The sequence below is a fragment of the Crocodylus porosus genome, unplaced genomic scaffold, assembly GCF_001723895.1.
Source record: "Crocodylus porosus isolate Cpor-Errol unplaced genomic scaffold, CroPor_comp1, whole genome shotgun sequence".
NCBI classification, from domain to species: domain Eukaryota; kingdom Metazoa; phylum Chordata; order Crocodylia; family Crocodylidae; genus Crocodylus; species Crocodylus porosus.
The window spans coordinates 27,960,878-27,978,230 of record NW_017728910.1 but is presented as its reverse complement, the minus strand read 5'-3'; the positions used below and the strand labels follow the sequence as shown (position 1 = coordinate 27,978,230).

General features: G+C 45.9%; 1 protein-coding gene across 2 annotated transcripts in view; it reads left to right on the top strand.

Annotated features, from left to right (window-relative positions):
- The window catches only part of ATP13A3 (ATPase 13A3), an 88,761-nt gene that overhangs the window by 2,787 nt on the left and 68,621 nt on the right, over window positions 1–17,353 (top strand). The window lies entirely within an intron of this gene.

Below are 17,353 nucleotides of genomic sequence, written 5' to 3'. Positions count from 1 at the left end.
CCCTGTTCCCCCGAGCACCGCCAGGAGTGACCAGGAATAGCGGTCACAAGCTGGCAGAGGGTAGATTCAGGCTAGACATCAGGAGGTGCGACTTCACGGTCAGGGCGGCTAGGAGCTGGAACCAGCTTCCAAGAGAAGTGGTGCTGGCTCCTACCCTGGGATTGTTTAAGAGGAGTTTAGATGAACACCTTGCTGGGGTCGTTTGACCCCAGTACTCTTTCCTGCCATGGCAGGGGGTCGGACTCGATGATCTGCTCAGGTACCTTCCGACCCTAGAAACTATGAAACTATGAAATAATATTGGTGTAATTGCTTATGGGGAGGAGTGCTGGAGCTATTCAATAGCGTATAGCAGTGGCGAGTGCAATAGTGAGATGGCAGTACTTTGCTTCTGGAGTCCTGTTATCTGCGTTGTAGATAGAGAAGCTGAGATACAGCAGTTAAATGGTTTGCTGAAGATCCACACAGCATTTGGTCAAGCTGGGAATGGGGAGTGTCTCTCAGTTCACTTCCATGCCCGCTGGGGCATGCTGCCTCCTGTTTATGTAGAGAGTGCTTTTAGATAAGTCAGGGCTGGCATGAACGCCACAAATGGCAAGGGGCAGGTGGCCTGTGTGTGGCACATGGTGGATCAGGGAGGGGGGATCTTTTAGTATTCAGTTGCTGGGGAAGTGTTAAGACGGTGGAATGTAATTATCCATGTAGGAATTTGGCTAGTGTAGTAGGGTTAGAGGTTCTGATCACAAAATTGTCTGTGGTAGACAAAAAAAGTGGGAGTAGTAGAGTCTGGACAGAGAACCCCTTTACACGGTGCTTCCCTGCCGTGTGTGGGCTGGGTGCCAGCACTTGGCTCAGAGCAGAGCAGGTTTGTTAGCACTGTCATAGTGCCTCAGCTCTCCGGGCATGATCCAGGATAGCACTGTGCTAGGCACTGTGTGAATACAGAACAGGCTGTTCCTGTCCCAAAAAGCAAATAGGCCATGTCAAGTCACGAGTACCATTTTTTGCGGAACTAGGTTTTCCTTGAAGGTCTGCTGTTCCTGGTGCCGATGGGGTCTGACTCTGTACATGTTCTGTTTTGCGCAGAATATGGCCATTGTACCAGCTTCAGGGAACGAGGAAAGTCAGAAGGCTGGTAATAGCAGCGTACAATCCATCACATGCTCTCATTCCATTGAAAAGTCTTGTCCAGAAGAATTAATAACTTATTAAAATTCATATGCATGGCCTTTCCATCTTAGGGAGACATGCTGCAGAAACCAAGAATGGTTAACCAGTTAAATACAAGATCACCAATGCATGAAACCTAAGAGAATTAGAGCATTTTTATGGAACCTGAGTGAAAGGTGTGGTTGGAAAGTGACATTTCCTATAAACAAACAGTTGCCAAAACAGCAGGAGCTGGAACTCTTGCCACTGGATCGGAAAAGCAATTTGCTGCCTTTGGCACTTTGAAATGTGTTGGCTGTGTGTCATGGTTCACATCTTAAATGCTGTGATTTTGACTATTTCTAATGTCACATTGGAAAGAAGGTTCCTTTGAAAACAGAAGATTTGGTGGCAGGAAAAGGCAGGGTGAGAAGGCACCTACCTCTAGGAGTAGCGGTGTTAATCGGTGGTTCTGGCAGCTGTGGCAAGAGGCCCTGTGGGCTGGGTGCCTGGCAGCCCTAATCAAAGCATCTCTTAGGAAGAAGTGCAGGTAAGTGGGTCTTACAGAGCGACTAGCTCTGAGGCAGGACCTCATGCCAAGTTCAGCAGGCATGGTCACATCTGCCAGCAGCAGCAGATGAGCACGCTAGATTTAGTCTGTCCAGAGATGAGGGGAGAGAATTGGGCTTAGCCTGACTCAGCCACACAGGAATATTGGGACCTTGGAGGTTGAACTGTACAGCTTGTATTCAGCCTGTGGCTCACTGGAAGGATTTGGGAAGGTACAGTCCCCTTTCTCTGTTGCAGTCCCTTTTCTCTTGGCTAGGTTTGCCCGTAGCTGATAGAAGGAAAGTGCTGCTCCAGCATTAGTGCAGGCAGTTGTGTGGCTGAGAGAGTACATGGAGATAAATCTGCTTGCCCAGCAAGTGGCTGTGATGAGAAGGCAGTATTTGTGACAGTACTTCTGTCAGTATTTGTGTGGGGCTAGTGCTCCTCAGTTACTTTCTGGGAAGCAGCATAATTTTTGTGTCTGCTTGTGGGAGAGGGCAGTTGCAGGGACCATGGGACACATCTTGTTGTTGGGGTGCACCGTTTCAAGAGGGCGTGCATTGCTGGAGTGGGAGCCTGCCCTCTCTGGGAGGGGACAATCCAGCTGGGATATAGGGGCACCCCCTTGGCACGGGACTTTACTCGCATGTGCAAATTTATCCCTTGTTACAAGGTGCAAGATGCTCTCCCTTCATTTGCATTTCCCTCTACAAAGGAACATAACACATGGGGAAGGGGTGTCCTTTTCAGGAAGGGCAGTATCCATGGGGTGTAGGGCATATTTTGTTTCCTAATAAAGAGTAATGAGTGGACATGCAGCATGTGTTAGTTCCACCAGAGGGGCAGCATTCGTGGGAAGCTGGGTAGTTTTTATGGCTGATGGGTTGGTGGGATGCATTTCAGGGGACCCGGGACATTTTTGTTTGCGAGCGTTGGTCTTCCTGAAACGGGAGGAGCTGGTTTTTGCAGGACGCTGAGGGGCAATGGCAGGGACTCCCCTTTGAAGCAGGGTTTTGACCACTCTGCGTTAAAGTACTGGTTTAAACTACCGCAGTTTTGACCATAGGCAGCTTGTGCTGTTTGGAGAATAATGATGATTTTTTAAATTTGTGTGCTGGGGGTTTAGTCTAAGAATAATAAAAAATCTTAAGAACACAGTAAACTACTGTTTAAAAAGCTTTTCAACATTCACATCATCTGCAGGTTAATTTTTTTTTTCTTAACACTATGCAAAAAAGTAAGTCTGGAGTCCAAACTGCACTTTCTGTTGTGAAGACAGCACAGGTATGGTTACAGTACCTTACTGTCATTTTATAGTGATGTTTTAGCTGGGCAGAAACATGCTGCGTAGATGCCTTGGTAGTCATCCTTTGTCATGGACTATGATAGGCATATATACATAACATATAATGTAACATAACCCTTTGGATGGCCTTGCTCTTCTAAGTGCAGGCCTTGCCCTGAGGGACTCTTTGTCAAAGGCACAGTGCTTTGGATCAGTACTGCTTTTGCATAGGATTATTTAAAGAAAACCCTGTGCCAGCAAAACACTAGTGTAAGTGTTGCTGTGGCAATGTAAAGCTTCCTTAAACAAGGGCAGCTTTTTCTCCTTGCTGTTTAGGAGTAGCTTTTCCAGCACAAGGTACCCGGTGTAATTAACTGTGTCTTCATTTGGATACAGATCCCTTCAACTCTAGTGGCTTAGTTATAGCAGTATAACTCCTTGTTGGCAAACACCATCTCTGTAAGGCAGAGAGACCTTACTGCTGGTTTAACCGACTGCCAGGGCCAAAAATTGCAACTGAGCAGTGGCCGTTCCATGATATGAGTTAACACTGGCACAAATGCTCATTTTCTCTTGGAAAAATTATTCTGTGATATTTTTTTTGTTTGTTTGCATCATTAAATCTTGCCATGAAACAGCAGTTTGTTACAGTTTTATGTTCAGATGCTTTATAACACATGTGGCTTTTGTGGAATCTAGGGGAGTGGGTAGGCAGGGCAAGCTTAGCAAACCATTGGCAAAGTTAGTTGCACTTACTCTTCTTCTGGTGCATGTACATCTCCTGCAAGGAAAGTCAGAGTCTTTCAGCCTTCAGTGTTTGCAGGGGTGATATGGGGTGACCCATAAAGGACAGGATAGACTTGATTATCTTTTGGTTCCTTAATGCCTGTTGCTGCCTGATAAAACCTTTCTCAGTCTGTGTGATTTCCATGTGTGAGAGAAACTAACTAGTACTTAAAAAAATTACAGTTATTATTTTAAGGTCACTGGCTTTTTTAGGACACAGCTTTTAGTGTGAAAGACTTCCCTCTTTCTGGAAGCTGAGATACCTTCATCAAAGGTCTTGGGGTTCAGAACTGGCTGTGTTTTTCTGTGGCTGCCCTGCTACAAGATGGGTACTTAAGGTACCACGTTCCTCCGAGCGGAGCACATCCTTCGTAGATGCTCCATCTGCCTTTTCCTTTCCAAGAGGACACAGAAAGTGCAACAGGCCTGTATGGAACTGTTTTTGTGGAGTGCTCAATGAAAGGCCGTTTTTCTACGGTGCTGGAGAGGCTGTCAGGCCCGAACAGGCTCGCTTTGTTGAAAGCTGCAGTTCAGTTCTGAGGTCCGCAGCATGCTCTTCAAAAAACACAACCCTTGCCGAGACCAGAAGTCCCGGGTTGTTGCCCACCCTCCTGTCTGAAATGGAACAGTGTTGTACTGACCTTCGAAGCTGGCCTCGCCTGGAAGATTGGCCATGGTGATTTATCAGGCCAGCTATCAGTCAGCGAGATATCTGTGGCAAACACCAGCATCAGTGGCACTACCCTTGAAAATGGGTGGCAAGCAATTTCTGTCTCTTCAGTTGAATTCAAATCCAGCTGTATCTGCCCGAAATGGTAACTGGATTTTTGACAGTGGCCACAGTACACGAGCAGCCTGGGCAGCACAAGAGCTCTGCGGTCTGCATCTGTCCTGGGCCCTGGGGTGAATTAGAACAGGGGTGTCAAAAAATGACCAGCTCTTCTGCATTCTTGTACCCCTTAGACTTGTGGTTGGGGGCAATCTAGCCTGTCTCTTCTTAGTGTTGAGAAAAGCAGACTTGACAGTCCAGTGCTTTTATTTTTCTGTTTTCCTTTCTTGTGTTCCTGAGGATGCTAAACCCATCATTTCATGGTCACAGTTGCCCAGGTTGCTTTCCACCTTCAGATTCTCAGCCAGTTCCTCTCTGTTTGAAAGCAGCAAACTGGAAAGTAAGAGTGTCATCTCCCCCTTCCCACATTGCTTTCTCCACTATCTGTATCAAAAGTTGTCCCCCAGCCAGTCCAGAAACATGCTGGACCGTGTGCACATGGCTTTGTCACCCTCCCAGCGGATATCATGGTAATTCAAGTTCTCCATAAGCACCAGGTCCTGTCACTCAGATACTTCCCATTTTTAAAGAAGGCCTTGTCCGCCCTCCTCCTGGTTTGGTGGTCTGTAGAAAATGCCCAGCATGGCATCATCTTTGCTGTTTTCCCCTTTTAATGTATCTCGGAAACTTTTAGCATGGGCGTTTTGCTCGCTGATTTTAAATCAGTCCATCTTGCTTACCGAAGTTGTTTGCTCTCCAGGTTGTTTGTCCATTCATCACAACACAAGATTGGTGGAAGAGCTGAACAGATCACTGGCAAGCATTCTCCTTTGTATGCTGACAATTGCCACTGTTATGCTGGTTACCCAGGCTTTCCTTTGTTTTTCTGGACCAGCTGGATGATTAGGAGAGAGATCCCATTTGTCCAGTAGAAGATATTACTGAACAGAGTGGCTTTTTGCATGTTTCGTGGGCCGTCACGTCTGCAACAACGCTCTGACCCTGTCTTATGCAATGATAAATCTCAGCCTCCTGCGATAGGCACAGTTTGCTTGTGGAAGCCCACTAGAGGGACTAATGGTCTTGGTTTCTCTCTTTTTGTCAAAAAAATCCAAATTCTTATTAATGATTTCTCGGAGTAACAAAAATGCTGAGTAAGATCTCGGTCCGTCTGCATAGAGGTCACCAGGCAGTAGATGACTGATTACAGGTAAAGTGGCATTTTCTTGAAGGGACACCCAAGCTGCAGTTAGTCTCTAAGGTGCCGCTTGACCTGTGTCCTTTGTTGCCTCAGTGACTGTGGTTCTCAGCATATGTTCCTGGCTCCTTGGCTGCTCAAGTGTTTGGAGAGTGTGTGCACTTTTTTTGGCTTGTTTCGGAAAGGGGCTGAGATTGCCAGGTTCTTCAGTGTTGGGATGATCTCCCTGCTTGTGCTGTCAGCCAGGATGCTGGTAAGCCATCACGTCTCGTTTGTCTGTGCTGTTTGACAGTGGTAGGGTGCTTGCTGCTCGGTGCTTATTCTGGAAAAGCTTTTGCTTACATTTGCCTCTGGAAGAGGGGTGTGTTGAATAGTGTACTAAAGCCTTTCCTCTGGAGGCCGAGGATTGCTTAACCTCCTGGCCTTGAGTGGCTGTGGCACATCGGGTGCATCTGCATGTTCATTAATGGGCTGTAGTTACTGTGCATTAAGTTTAGTATGTGGATAACCTAGTACTAAATCAATGCTTAGTAACTTGCCCTACTGTGCAGTAGTACTGGCTCACGGATTTTTTTGGATGCTAACTGTGCAGTAGCCTAACATTGCAGTAGTGTATTAGCACTGATTTTGCCCAGCATGCTACTGCGCCGTGTTATTAGATTACCGCACAGTTAACATCTCGTGGATTAAAATCTTTTGTTTTTGTCAGTCCCGCTGAATTTAAACTTTCTCTTGGAAATGCCTTGCTTCTTCAGGTTTATTATTTGGCGATGTTCTGATTATTACTGTAAACATCTTTTTGACTAAGTTGTGTGGTGTATATTCTTTTATCATGTAGCAGGCAAACTGGGGTTGGGTATTTGACCAGTCAGATAAAGTTCAGTCAATTGACTAGTCAAATATTGGTCAAAAATTGTTAAAAAATTGCCAATAGGTTCAGATAATACACAGGAAAAGCACAAATTTTTCCATTAAGAAATGTGTCAAGAAAGAGTAAAACATTTCTGTCAAGAAAACTACAAAAAATGTAGGGTTTGTTTTTTTTTTGTAAAATTGCTATAATCTTTGACTGGTTAAAAATATGCAGTCAGTTGATAGTATTTGACCAGTCAATTGACCGGCTTGCCTACCCTAAAGCAAACAACGTAGGTTGTGTTAATTATAGAGCTACTGAAATGCACTTGCATAATTTAGTGATGGGTGCAGGGCAACTAGTACTAGAGAACAGCATTTTGAACCGCTAGTATTATTTTCCTTTAAGTAAAATGGAATTATATATTGAAGACAAAGGCTAACATAATTATAGCCGCTGTCTTCAAGCATCCTTTTAAACAAACCTTTTAGCAAATCTCTGTTTCCTATTGTCCATGTAAAAATATACCATGCCAGTCCTGTCCCTAGTTTTGTCTCAAACAGCAGTCCTCAACTTTTTGGCTCAGCAGGCCAGATGAGTGGTGTGGCGCCAGTCTACCTACAAGCTGGATTGGACCCTGCGTGCCAGGAGTGGGCCTGCATGTCTGGAGCAGGCCCCACGTGGCTTTGGCTGCCCCCTGTGCTCTGCGATCGGGCCCCCAGACCCTGCATGCTAGGATTGGGGCCCTTGGGTGCTACACACCTGATTACTAGCATGCAGGGCCACAACCCTCAAGGCTCCCGATGAGACATTGTATTGGGGGCTAGCTCTGAGCTGCAGACAGGAGGGGGGCAAGCACCCCCGGTCTAAAAGATCATAAAACAGAACTTATATAATCTATTCTCGTCTCTCCCACTTTTTATTGACAGGTCCAATACTCAGCAAGTCGGAAGACTTCTCAGTTCTGTGGCTGATTCTAGTCGCATGTTAGTTCAAGCTGGCCCCTTCGCTAAGGTGTTTAATATTAAAATTATAAATGAATATGATAAGCATTGTTCACCTTAATATTTTTCTCAAGTAATCTTTGAGACTAACAGGATTTGTCCTAGTTTCTGGACATGAGCTTTTGGCACAGGGTTTCTGAACAAGCTGTTCTTTGCTATACTTTCAAAGGTACAGCATGGGGCAGGACAGAGCACCCCGAATGCAGCGCGCCTCACTAGCTTACCCTTCCTTTGGGAATCTGGCAGACCACCCATCCAGGAAAGCAGGGCTTTCCCTTGCTGCCCCAGACTCTTCCAGCAGCTCACCACAGCTAGAGATGATGAAAACAGCCCCCACAATAAAGTGTTTTTTTGTCCTTTTACAACTTTTAACCTCCTTGTCAGGTCATTTGTTGCTTGGCTTCAGCAGGTTGTCACAGATCTGTACCATGCCAAGGTGACTCCTACCTTCAGCAGACTGCATCCAAAATGGATTTTAGCAGCTCGTTAAAGATTCGGAGAGTTCATTAGTTGTGTGGATTCCCCAAAATGACAATTGCTATAGTTTAGAGAGATTTCAGGAATCTTTCCCCCCATGGATCTTGCTTCAGCAGTGTTGAAATTGGACAACTCGGAGCTGAAGCTATGCACTTGCACTTGGTTCGTTTTGTGAAAATTTAGTCAGAATGGGACAAAGCTGTTTTATAGTTCAAAGTTATGGATGCATGGATTTGCTGTGTTTGTCTGTAGTATGTTAGCAGATAGAGGGGAAAAATATCCCCCTACTGATTTTAGCTATGTAAGTGTGCCCATTTAGATGAGAACTGAAATACTGACTTAAGCTTGCAAGGCTCTCTTGGCAAAGCAGGCAGAGCCTATGTGCTCCAAATGCCAAGTAACTGTCCTGTTTCTTTTGTTATTTGTCTCAAGGAGGTTAAGAGAAGTACTGTCTTTAATGCATAGTTAGGAATTCGTCTGTGGATTTCAAAGGTTAGCACTGATCTTATGACATTTACTTTGCCACACTCCCCATGCCGTAGAGAGAGAGCAACACAGGTGGTGCTGGCAGCAGCGATGGCCAGGTTCAGAAGGGCTCCTTTTGAAATTACCCTATTCCATCAGATTGAACTCCTGCCCAGAAACCTAGAAAAACAACTTCTTTTTCCTGGGGGCCCTCAACTAGCCAGGCTTCCTCTTTTGCAAATGGTACACCTTCTAATAAAGCAGATAGTTTCCTACAGTGGAAAAAATGAGCATTTTTACATGGCGGGAGACAATAATAATAAATCAACAGTATATTTCCATAAAAGGTAGGTAAAACAGCTACCTCACTGCATGGGAGGCAGCAGTCTTTTGCTTCAGATTCCCCAGCGTCTGCTCTCTGTAGGTGGCTTGCCACCTCCCTTTCCCCTTTCCTGCCCGTTTGTTCTCGGCGCTTAACGAGCTCCAGAGCTCGGCAGTCCCCTCGGCCAGAACCCTCTTCAGATTTGGACCGAAACGCTGGCATGAAGAGACATCTTCCTGCCCCTGTGAACCATGAAGCTGGTCCAGGTCTTCAGGCCCTGGGCCCACCTGCGGTGCTTACAGCTCTGGTGCTGGGTGGGGGCAAGCCTACCACTTCTGCACTGCTGCTCGTATGGAGAGGCATGCCGCGTCCCTGCCCCCGGCCTAGCTCTGGATGTGGTTCAGTGGTGCGGAAGAGTTGGGTATGCTTGAGGTCGTCTTTATCTCCTCTTGTGTATGTATGCCAGCTTGATAGCTGTGGTGACTCCTGCCTTGGGCCTTAGGAAGAATAGCACCATTCCCCTCTTGCGTTACCCCAAGGACAGAAACGTCTCATTATGTCTGTAACCAAAATGTAAATGAATTTTAATCAGAGTGGCCCAGAATGTTGCTTCCCCTCCTCATGGGAGAAAACATGCAAAATGAGGTCTGCTCTGAGCTCTCTTCTGGTTATCAGCGTGCGGCAGCAGAAAGCTGCTTTGGGATTGTCCGACCTTTGGGCTCCGGGTGTAATAGGGTACAGAGGCATAGGAAAGGCTACGCATGCCCTGTGTCTCTGAGCACATGGGATGAGACTTGAGAAATTCCTTGTCTGAGCTCTTGGTTTTCCAGTCATCTATTTGTATTGATATTCATACCCAATAAAATAAGAGAATCATTTAAAATCATAAATCATTTAAAATAAAAAGAAACTGGAGTTTCTAAGGAGTGTAGATTGGGATGGGCAGTTATTTTGGGCCGAGGGCTGCTTACAGAGTTCTGGCAAGCCATCGAGTGCTGCTTGACAGGCAGCCAGGGCAGATAAGTAATCATTTTCTAAATTTTTTAGGGGCCCCTCAGGCTGGATAGATTGGCCTGGCGGGCCGTATCCAGCCCATGGGTTGCAGTTTGCCTACCCTTGGTGTAGATGCTGGGCTACATGGAATTGAAGTAGCTCAAGATCTTTGCTAGGCTGATTTTCTAACATGTCAGCAGGTAGTTATTATAATTAATTGTTTTTATAGCTATGTTATTGGAAAATGCAGGTAAGTAGGCAGATCCCGTGGGAGCTGGTTTTGCATTCTAGCATTAGCTATAATGCTGCTCATTATTGTGATCATAGTTTTGAATCTAATACAGGACAAAGCATTTATCATTACTAAATGTGACCTGTATTTTAATATAAACATCACAATCTCTATTGCAGCCTGTAAAAAAGCATAATTATATGAAGAATTTGCTTTACAAATGTAAATACAATTTAACTTCAGAGTATGTTGGATACAATGGTCTTCCTAAAGCCTAAACACAGAAACAAAAGCTGGTATTATAACCGAAAGCCCAAGATGGGAAGTGATAAAATAGGTATTGAGTAGAGGGCTTTGTTCAAACAACTGGTGTACTTGTAAAATTTCCATGTATTCATTAAACCATTACGTCATTCTTATTGTTGAAGGGTTGATTAGTTGACTAAAGTGTTAAGCTTTGTTTGCGGTTACAAATTATTACCTTGGCTCCTTTCAAAATTCAGCTTGTAGACTTTAAACTTCAACACTTCTTAGCATTTGTATGTCTTAACCAAATGTTTATAATGCATTATGTGGATGATTTTGTACCAATCAATGTCTATTGACTGAAGACAACCTGGAGACTTAGGAGTGGCGGTCCTAAATTGCTGGCAGTTGTATTTCCCCATTTCTGATGTTATCTGTGAGATTCCCGCTAGCCCTCTATTTACTTTGGAGCATCTAACAAAAATGGGATGCTAGAAACAGTCTTCCAGGAAAGACTGAAAAGCATTTTTTGTGTGCATAGTAGTACGTTATGCGTGTTAGAATTAAACTGCTGCCTATTGTAAAATGGAAGTAGGACGTATAACTTCCAAAGATGAAAAGCCCCCGTGCACAGAATCTAATGATTGGAGGATTTTCTTTAGTTTTCCCCCCCACCACTGCAGGGGAGCAGGTGGGGAGGTCAGGCAGCCTGCCCCCTCCTCAGCCGCAGGCCGCCATTCCCTCTCTGCCTCCGCTCCCCCTCTTCCCCAGGATAAATGGGGGAAAACCCCTCATCTTAGACTGGAGTAAATGCCCTTGCTGCAGCTTGAGGCCGTTGCTCCTAGTCCTGCCCTGTGTGGTCGCAGAGAAAAGCCCATCTTCATCCTCTCTGTGATATTCAGGTAGTTGAAGACTGTGATTGAACCCCCCTCAGGCTTCTCTTCTCCAGACTAAATAACCCTCGTTCTTTCAGTCTGGCCTCACCAGTCTTGCTTCCCAGGCCTCAAATCAGTTTTGTTGCTCTCTGCTGGACTCCTTTCAGTCAGTCTGCATTCTTCTTGACGTGCAGGGCCCAGGACTGGACAGTCCTCCACTACACTTGGGGAAGGGTTGTATTTAATTTAATGTCCCCTATTCTGCATGTGCCTGGCCTGCGAGTTCCCGCCAGAGTGCTGCAAAGGCAGCAGCTGCAGGCTCCGGCAGTAATTGCTGATAAGCCTCACTTTCTTTTCCTTTCGTAGGAAAGGTTTATAAATAGGCCTGAGACTGAAATATCTTTATCAAATATATGACATAAGCCATGGTGCATGCTACCTGGCACACTTGGCAGCACGCCACGTGCGCGTGCGTTGAATGGTTTCATTAGTGTGGCAGGGAGGGTGCGGTGCAGACCTCGTTTCTGCTGAGAAGGGCCCTGGCAGTGCTGCAAGGCTTCTTGTTTTTGGTCTGTTCTGTTGTGAGCGCAGATGAAACATTTGACTTTGTACCGCAGAGCCTCTTCCAGGTCCGGCAGGATCTCCGAGATCCGGCTGGAGGCTGAGGGGCATTGCACCAGTGAAGTAGCTTTGCACTGCATGAGGAGGTGCATGTGCTCTGTTTGGACCCTAGAGAGCAAAAATGGTCCCGTGGTGGGGGGTGCTGCTCTGCTGCAGTCAGCCTGTACAGCCTGGCCCAGTTGTACAGTTCCTCTCTGCCTCGGTTTCCCATCTGTAAAATGAAGGTAGTGTTACGCTGACGTCACTGGGCTCAGGCAGCGGTACGCGTGTTAATGACCGAGGTGCTCAGGTTTTGTAATAACGGAGGCTGCACGAGTACTTTAGCTTGGTTTTTGGCTTTTATATTATGCTCTGGCTCTCTTTAGAGTTGCCGTAGCTGGAGTTTTGTTATAAATGCAGCTTCTGCGCTGATGGCCTGCAGACCTGGATGTCCAGCTCTCAATTTAAGTGCAGTCTTCTCGGCCATCATTTTCTCCTTGCTCCATTACTGTGTGCACCTGTTCCTCCTGTCAGGCAGCACAGACAAAATTTTCAGTCTGCTTTATTTCTGAGACATCATATTTGGCCTTCTCTGAATCTGCCCCTTGCATTATGTCTGAGATTCTGCCTTTCCTCACTGTCCACACTGCTAGATGTCTCCCGTCAGCCCGGTTCAACTTGTGTCTCGACTATCGCTACCTCCTCTTTTGCACTCTTGGTAAATTCAGTCACACGTACCCTTACCCTTACCGTTCCAGTGCAGCTTTGAAGGAAAATGATTGCTGTGACCGCGTTGCTTCTCTCTCCTCCAGTGCACTGGAGAAGTGCAACCCTGGCACTGACAAAGCCACCTCCGCTGTCATTCCTTCCTGAGCATTTCTTTGATGGGATGCTTTCAGAAAGACTTGATTGTCGTTAAGCAGTAGCTGTTCATGCTGAGCAGCATTTTCTCATTGTTACCGTGCGACCACCGCTCTGTCACGTCCACTGGTTCCTTAATCTTTGGTTTGAGCAGGCATACTGTGATATGTAAATTCAGTCAAGGACCCGAGTCGGTACGCCTGCTGTCAAACCTTACAAAAGCACCCTACTGATTAGGAACTAGATTTTCATCTGTCCTGTAAGTCACATACTGCCATCAAGGCCAGAGGTCTTTAGCGCAGCGCTGGTTTGCCCCAGACTCGTTGGGAAGAGTGCTTTCTCACTGGTTTGGATTCTGGACATCAATTTCTGCAGCATTCAGGCATCAATGCCAATGCTTTTAGCTTCCTTTTGATACGAAGGCCTTCTACTTGGCCGTACTATTGAGAACCTTTTTCCAACATTTTTGCAAAGAAGAAAATGTGTATCTCTCGCTTCACCTGTGCCCACGCTACCATTGACTTTCTTTCTATGCAAGTCTTGTCTGGCGCGTTTATTCACGCTGCAAAGCCAAGCACAAAGCTGTTCATTGTAAATGCAAGGAAGGGCTTGGTCCGAAGCATAATATCCTATATGCTTTTAGCCATGCAGATAATATCAAGGCTCACACATGGACATGAAACTGTGTCCTTAGACCTTAGTGTGCTGTTTGTGTGGTTTGAATAGAATGAGCTGTACCAGCGTCTGATGGCTGGAGGCATATCCTCTATACCACTCCAATTAAAATTTAGCAATTGTTCCCTGCACACAGGAAAAAGCCCCACAAGCAGTGCCAAAGTTCTTTTGATATTTTAATCTTTTGATAACGCAGTTTGAAAAGCCCTTGGAGACTTTTTTTAGATTTTAGACAAAATAGTTCATTTGTCAGGACTTCCCTTGTAGATAGGGTTTCAGTTATTAAGAACTGCCTCGCAAAGCTCCTGATAACAAAAGCAATTGGAGAGGATGCCTGATAGACTTCTGCTGGTAAGAGAAACTTTTCTGTAACTTAACAATCTTATTGGTGATATTCAAAAGACGGTGAAACAAAAACTTTTCAAATGCAATTTTTTTATAATTTAACTCCGGTAATTTTATTGGACTCAGAAGGGAACGGTAGTGGGGGATATATAAAAAGTAGGTATCATATGACAGTTAAACCAGAATCCACCCTTATTCAGAAGAGCTCCGGGCAGCCTACATGGTTCTAGAAACTCTGCACTGGTGAGCAGCTGGCACCCTGGTCTGGCTTCTCAAAAGCCTCATTCATTTTGTGGAGATGTACTTCCCAGGTTTGGTTCCCTCTGCCTCTCTTGCCCTTCCACAGCTTCCAATTCAGTTGACTTGGTTCCTTCATTTTTGGCAACTGTTGGCTCTCTTCTCAGAAACTGCTTTTGTTTGTACTTAGGGCAGCTGTTGAGCATTGTTGGGTGAAGTTTTCTTCTGGAAAAGCAGATTATATTTAAGTCATGATATACTGCTTACACAAACATTTTATGGTTTTCAGATATTTAGGCCAGTGTCCAGACATTAAATATGTTCTGCAAAGATCAAACCCTGGCATTTCACAAGAAGGTGTAACACCTCATCCACTCCCAGAGCCACATAATTTACAATCCCACGTCGCAGGAGATTTTGCTTCCTGTGTCCCCAGCTGCTAATTAGCCTAGTCCTGAGGAGTGACTGATGGACCTGTTACCTTAATTAGTAGGACTGCAGATGTCATTCTTAATTACATAAAGTTTTATACTACTTTTACCTGTTTCAGATATGTTATCTTTCATTTTCAACTGCTTGTCAAAGGATTTGGATCATTTGTTCATGCCATTCATTATCGTATTCCTCTATCGCATTTCCTCCTGCTCTCCTTTCCAAAGTGTAAAAGCATGGAACTGTACTTACTCATTTCTGTACCAAAGGCTCCCTTTTCCTGTATTGTCGTTGCTTTTCTCTGGATGTGTTCCACCTTGCTGGGTTTCTCAAGATGAGGTATAGAAACTGAGCAGGTTATTCCAATAGGAGGAGGTAACACTCAACTTGCATAATTGCGTGTCTTCTATATTATAGTGTTTGTACAGTTGGATATCAAACAGTTTGACAATTGATTATCCTTGAACTAATCACAGTGAGGCTTATATTTTTCTCCTGAAAAGCTGCAACTAGTATGGAACTCATTCAGGTGTGTGCGTGACTTAAATGGTTTCTCCTAGTGAGCATAACCTTGCCCTTTTTTATATTGAATTTCATTTCTCATTATGATATCTGTTGCCCAGGTTTAATGGATCTCTGTAATCCATTTATTCCATTCACCATTGTCTCTGAGTGAACAAAAATGACATACATATACAAGCAGTCACAGGATTATATTTTCAGTCTTTCTGATTTGTTTTTGTTCCCCTCACTTTTTTAAAACTGTTGCTTATGGCTTTTCTCTGCTGGTTTTCTTGGCTTATTAGATGGAGGTGGGAGGAAAGAAGGGCAGAGAGATGTTCAGACACAAGACTCGAAGTGAGGTGCAGAATTGTTCTGATTTTTGGAGTTTTGCTGCTGTGGGCCAGCTGTGAGATGACCCATCCCTTTGCTCCTAGCCGTCCCGTTCTTGTTGCAGGAGGTGCCTCCAGACAGTGGGATGAGGGCTGCGTAAGTGCCAGGGTTTGAGTGGAGCTCGTGCACAGTAACGTGGCCTACTAGCATGTCTCCCAGCTGCTTTGTTCTTCAGCCAAGTGTTTGTCCAGTCTTTCCAGTTTGTAACCTGCAGTGCCCAATACTAGACACAGTGCCCCAGTTGAGGCCTCACCAGTGCTGAATAGCATGGAAAGGCCATTTCCTTTTGACTCGCAGGTGAGACACTGCTAATACAACTCAGTGTACTGGTGGCTTTTTGCAGCAACAGCACAGTGGCACTGACACCTTTTGAGTGAGACTTCCAAGGGAGCCAAAGGAGATGCATACCCAGGGCTACATCTGCTAAAGGATTTAAATGCATATAGTGGGGCTTAAGTAGGATTTGGGCACCTAAGACCAAATGTTAGGTCTTCAAAACCCTGCTCTACTGCACCTGAACTTAGAATTACCTAAAATTTGTCAGTGCTGAAGTTCTTAACGTGGTTTCCCAGGAGCAGAACTGCTCTGTTCCCAGAAGGGCGTTAGTCTTGACAGTGCTGCAGTGTTTGGTGCGTAGGGGCTCAACCTAGCAGGCAGTCACGAAGCACTCCTCCCAGGTTAGGCTCCACGCTCCATGCCAAGTTGATTGTTGCCTTCCTTCAAAACACGTCCCACGGGAGGTTCGCCCCTCTTGCTGTGTGTCAGGGGCTGGAGGTCTCAACCAGGCTCTTGGAGACATGAGTCCAGTCCCTTCTCTGCTGCATGGGATTTGGATCCACATCCCCCACCTCCCTGCCCATCTGGCTGTGTCCGTAATGCTCACTCCTGCCATCTCTCTGGCCCAGTCTGTTGGAGCAGGGAAGCGTCACCAGATGGCCTCTCGCCCTAGATGGACACAGCCAGGTGGGCAGGGAGGTGAGAGATGAGGATTTGAACCTCGTCAAGCAGAGAAGGGACTGGACCCACATCTCCGAGAGCCTGGGTGAAAGCATGACTGAGGGGCTCAAGGTGGTGTGTGCTGGTTTCTGGTCCCTGCTCACAGGGCTAGTAGTTTATGACCATCACTGTGCCTAAGCTCCTGCATGGATCTGAGTCCAGGTCCCGTGGGATTTCAGTTTGGGCTCGGATGTCAGCCGCTTCCTTGACTGAAAATCCCAGCCTTACATGTCAGCATCTTAAGTATTTTTCCTCAAAGCATGGGAGACAGGAGGAAGGGTCACATTATTAAGGTTACTGAGATTGGGGTCTGAGCAAGGCCCAGGGAGAGCTGCTGTTCTCCTCCCTGATATCACAGCTGCGAAGCCAAGTCCAACAGGGCTGGCCTGGCAGAACATCTGGAATTAGTCGCAGCTCGTCAGACAGCCCGGAGGAAAGCCAAGCCAAAGAGAGTATACATTCACATATTTGAACGGTTGCAGTCCGAGCGCTGTGTCAAGCACACAGTGTTTCTCCGTTACCATGTCCCTCCCAACCCCAGCCCCTGACTCATTCCCTTGGCCAGGCAGAATTTATTACCAATAGCCGGAGGCTTGAATGACAGAACTGGATTCAAAAAACTGGAGACAGCGAGTGGAGTGCAAAGGTGAATGTGCTGCTCGGGAAACTAGCTCACGGGGTCAAACGGGTGCATTTATCTTCACGAGTACAGATGTGATCTGCCTGCTGTTCCTCACAGCACTTCTCTACCGGTTGTAACCTGGCTCCACCTTGCTATTCGGTCCCTTCTGCAGGTCGGTGGTTAGGACAGAGCCTCGCGGCTTGTGTCTGCATCTTGACAGTTGACGCTCTGCCCTTCCTAGCTTTTCCAGTGCTGAAATGGTCCTGGATTAAAGTTGGCCTATATTTCTTACGTTATGATTGCCGGGGTTTGAAGAGCCTGTTCTGGAGTCTGTTTCTCATTGGAGTCCATAACTTGAAGGTCTTTGATTGCCACACTGTTTCTTGGACATTCAGGTACAAGCAAACAAATTACACCACACAGGAGACTAAAAGAAAATGTAAGGAAAAATCTTGTTTACATCCCATGCAACTTCATTTTAAATTGGG